The 4809-nt window shown below is 37.9% G+C and overlaps 1 pseudogene; it reads left to right on the top strand.

Moving 5' to 3' along the window:
• Positions 1-587: 587 nt before the first annotated feature.
• Positions 588-4065, top strand: LOC118723665 (annotated as a pseudogene).
• The last annotated feature ends 744 nt before the right edge of the window (positions 4066-4809 follow it).

Below are 4809 nucleotides of genomic sequence, written 5' to 3'. Positions count from 1 at the left end.
AGCACAAGGAAGCCAGGCACAGTTGCATTTCCATAAGGCAAGGGAGCAGCAACAGATATATTTCCATAAGACAAGGAAACTTTCCATAAAAGGCCCATATTTACAAAATAAAGAAGGAAGAAGAAAGCCCAGAGGGAATTGGAGGACAACAAGGGAGGAAGGCCTCAGAAGTCACCAATTCTAAAGGAAGTATTGACCAATCAGAGGGGATATCAGGGCACAGGAAACTGTAGCTTTTATAAACCATGGAAATAGAAAGTTGGTGGGACTCTTTCCTCTTCCCATGTGGGAGTCCTTGCTGTGAGAATCTTTCCCTTTCCCTAGGTGGGACTCTGTACCTGTTCTTCAATGAATGTCTACTTTTGTTATACCACCTTCTGTCCCTGGATTCATTCTTCATCTCCAGCAAAGAATCAGGGTTTCAGTCCCAAAATTCCATATCAAAAATATATTTATGAAAATGTTTGCTCTTTTTCGCAAACAGCTTTGCTAACTATCAGGAATGTTTTCTCTGGGGGTATTTTCACCAAGGTCAATAATTCTTTCCTACTTTTCTAGCTTAGGGCTGAAACGAAGCAGCTGTCACCATGTTGATGCTTAAGAAGAACCAGATTGCCATTTACGAACTCCTCTTTAAGGGGGGGAGGGGGTTATGCTGGCCAAGAAGAATGTGCACATGCCTAAACACCCTGAGCTGGCAAAAAAGAATGTGTCCAATCTTCACATCATGAAGACCATGCAGTCTCTAAAATCATAGTTATGTGAAGAAAGAATTTGCCTGGAGACACTTCTACTGTTACCTTACCAATGAGGGCATCCAGTATGTCTGCAATTATCTCCACCTGCCCCCTGAGATCTTGGCTAGCATCACATTGCGCCACAGCCAGCCTGACACTGGCCATTCAAGGTGCAAACATCTCAAGGGTAAGTGACCTGCAAGACTTACATGAGGGTCCAAAAACTTCAAGAGGAAGGAACACTTCCAAGTTCCTTCTATGAAGCCAGCATCACCCTAATACCAAAACCAGATAAAGAGAACACAATGAAAAAGAATCATAGGCCAATATCCCTCATAAACATAGATGCCAAAATCCTCAACAAAATTCTAGCAAGTCGGATCCTGCAGTATGTCAGAAAGACCATTCACCATGACCAAGTAGGATTTATCCCAGGAATGCAAGGATGGTACAATATCTGCAAATCAATAAATGTGATACATCACATAAACAAATTGAGACATAAAAATCATATAGTCGTATCAATTGATGCAGAAAAAGCATTTGACAAAATCCAACACTCTTTCTTGACTTAAAAACTCTCAACAAGGTGGGAATAGAAGGATTATACCTCAACATAATTAAAGCTATATATGATAAACCCATAGCTAACATCATACTCAATGGGCAAAAACTCAAATCATTTCTCCTAAGAACAGGAACAAGACAGGGATGCACACTCTTACCATTCCTTTTCGTCATAGTACTAGAAGTATTAGCCATTGTAATTAGACAAGAAAAAGAAGAAATAAAAGGAATCCAAATTGGAAAAGAAGAAGTAAAGATGCCCTTATTTGCAGATAACATGATATTGTACATAAAAAACCCAAAAGATTCCATTAAAAACTAATAGATTTAATAAGTGAATTCAATAATGTAGTAGGATACAAAATTAATGCCAAGAAATCTATGGCATTTCTATACACCAATAGTGAAATTACAGAAAGAGAGACTAAAAAAGCAATCCCATTTACAATCACACCAAAAAAAATTAAGACACCTAGGAATAATCTTAACTAAGGAGGGAAAAGACTTATACATAGAAAACTATAGGACACCGGAAAAAGAGGTAGAGGAAGATTTAAACAGATGGAAGAACATGCCATGTTCATAAACTGATAGAATCAACATCAATAAAATGTCCATACTACCCAAAGCAATATATAGATTAATTGCACTCTCCATTAAAATACAAATGGTATATTTCACAGACCTAGAAAGAACTCTCCAAAAATTCATCTGGAATTAAAAAAAGACCGGAATAGCCACAGAAATCCAAAGAAAGAAGAATAAAGAAGGAGGGATCTCAATACCAGATTTCAAGCTGTATTACAAAACAACTGTTCTCAAAACAGCATGATACTGGCATAAGAACAGACATAGCCCAATGAAATAGAATAGAATAGAATAGAATAGAATAGAATAGAATAGAATAGAATAGAATAATCCAGATGTCGACCCAAACCACTATGCTCAATTAATATTTGACAAAGGAGGCATGAAAATACAATGGAGTCAAGACAGTTTCTTCAATAAATGGTGTTGGGAAAATTGGGCAAATACATGCAAAAAAATTAAACTAAATCACCAACTTATACCATACACAAAAATAAACTCAAAACAGATACAGTACTTAAACATAAGACAGGAAACCATAAAAATACTAGAGGAATCACAGGAAGAGAAATCTCAGACATATACCGAAGCAATCACCAATACCGCTTCTAGGGTAATGGAAGGTAAAGAAAAAATAAACAAACAGGACTACATCAAAATAAAAGACTTTTTCACAGCAAAAGAAACCATCAACAAAACAAGAAAGCCCACTATATGGGAGAACATCTTTGCAAATGTTATCACTGATAAAGGTTTAAGCTCCAACATCTACAGGGAACTTATACAATTAAATAAAAGAAAGATAAATGATCCAAAAAAACAAAAGGGCAATGGACCTAAATAGAATCTTTTTGAAAGAAGACAGAAGGAAGGCTAAGAGAACCATGAAAACATGCTCAAAGTCACTAATTATCTGAGAAATGAAAATCAAAATGACAATGAAGTACCATCTCATACCTGTCAGAATGGCTATCATCAACAAATCAACAAACTACAAGTGTTGGCAAGGATGTAGAGAAAAAGGAAACCTCATGCACTGCTGGTGGAAATGCAGACTGGTGCAGCCACTGTGAAAAACAATATGGAGTTTTCTCAAAAAATAAAAATGGAGCTGAAACCGGTTTGGCTCAGTGGATAGAGCATCGGCCTCTGGACTGAAGGGTCCCAGGTTCGATTCCTGTCAAGGGCATGTACATTGGTTGTGGGCACATCCCCAATAGGGGGTGTGCAGGAGGCAGCTGATCGATGATTCTCTCTCATAGATGCTTCTAACTCTCTATTCCTCCCTCTTTCTCTCTGTAAAAAATCAATAAAATATATTTTAAAATAAATAAATAAATAAATAAATAAATAAAAATGGAGCTCCCATTTTACCCAGTATTCCCACTTCTAGAACTATATCCCTAGAAACTAGAAACACCAATCAGAAAGGATATATGCACCCCTATGTTCATAGCAGCACAATTCACCATAACTAAGATTTGGAAACAGCCTAAATGCCCATCAGCAGATGAGTCTATTAAAAAATCAGTGCATCTATACAATGGAATACTATGCTGCTATAAAAAAGAATTCTTACCATTTGAAGTAGCATGGATATACTTGGAAAGCATTATGTTAAGTGAAATAAGCCAGGCAATGAAAGAAAAATAGCACATGATCTCACTGATTTATGGAAAATAAAGAAAATTATAACCTAATGAATAAAAAGACAGATACAGAGGCAGTAAAACACTGAACAGACTGTTAAATTACAGCAGGAATGCTGGGGAGTGTTGGGGAGGGAGGGAAATAGATCAACCAAAGGACTTGTATGTATGCATATAAGCACACCAATGGACAGAAGACACTGGGTGGGTGTGGAAAGAGGGCATGCAACAGGGGGTGGGGAGGCTGGGGGAATGTCAATGGGGGGAAAATGAGATATATGTACTACTATATGTAATACTTTAAACAATAAAAAAATATTAAAAAAAAAAAAAGACTTACATGAGTGGAAGCCAACAGAGGCACCTACAGATGAAGTGCTGTGCCCCCTGGTGCTGACCAGAAAGCTGAGGCCTGGGTCAGCAACTGAATTCCAGTTTAGAGGCAAATTTGGTCATGGACATGGTCAGCCACCTCAGTAAAGTTGCTATTTTGTGTTGAACAAACTTGTGGTCAGAAAACAAAACAAAACAAAAAATAAATTTAAAAAAGTATTTCCTTACACACATCTCTCTCTCTCTCTCTCTCTCTCTCTCTCTCTCTCTCTCTCTCTCTCTCTCTCTCTCTCTCTCTCTCTCACACACACACACACACACACACACACACACACACACACTGCTCTGAGATTTTTAGCCTTTGGTCAAAAGCAAAGTGGAACTTGTAAATGCAATAAGACTGCCTCTGGTCCTAAATGGTGCTGTAAAGTAGTTCAAATACTGTGGAGATGACAACCTCAGGCTCTGCTGCTTTAGAAAAAATCCTTTGTCACTGGCTGCCTCCCTTGGGAGACAAGTTTTGGAAACAACAGAATAAAAATATCCCACGGCTTGTATATCTACACCGCAGAGTAGAAAGTTGACAGAATCTCTAAGTCAGTTCTTCATGGATCTGTATCTTGGTCTGATGAAGACATCTTTTCTTTCTATAATGCTGGACTCCGAAAGGAGAAGTAGTACCTTGGCGTTAAACAGTTGTACAAACGGTGACAAGAATAATGCCACTGGAGGTTTTCCACAGGCACTCCCTGCTGTGTTGAGATGCCAGGAGCCACTAAAAACAAACAGAAGCTTCCATTCTTTTGTTCTTCTTCCAAAGGTAGTGATAAGTATTTATAGCAAAGATTGCCATTGTTCTCTTGATAGAAGGAACTGCACTGAAACATCATGGGTATGCTGATCAGTTCTAAAGTCCAACACTTCAGTTCAGAAGC

This window comes from Pipistrellus kuhlii, unplaced genomic scaffold (assembly GCF_014108245.1).
Source record: "Pipistrellus kuhlii isolate mPipKuh1 unplaced genomic scaffold, mPipKuh1.p scaffold_m20_p_2, whole genome shotgun sequence".
Classification (NCBI taxonomy): domain Eukaryota; kingdom Metazoa; phylum Chordata; class Mammalia; order Chiroptera; family Vespertilionidae; genus Pipistrellus; species Pipistrellus kuhlii.
Note: the sequence above shows the minus strand (reverse complement) of the source record. Positions and strands in the feature narration are given on the sequence as shown.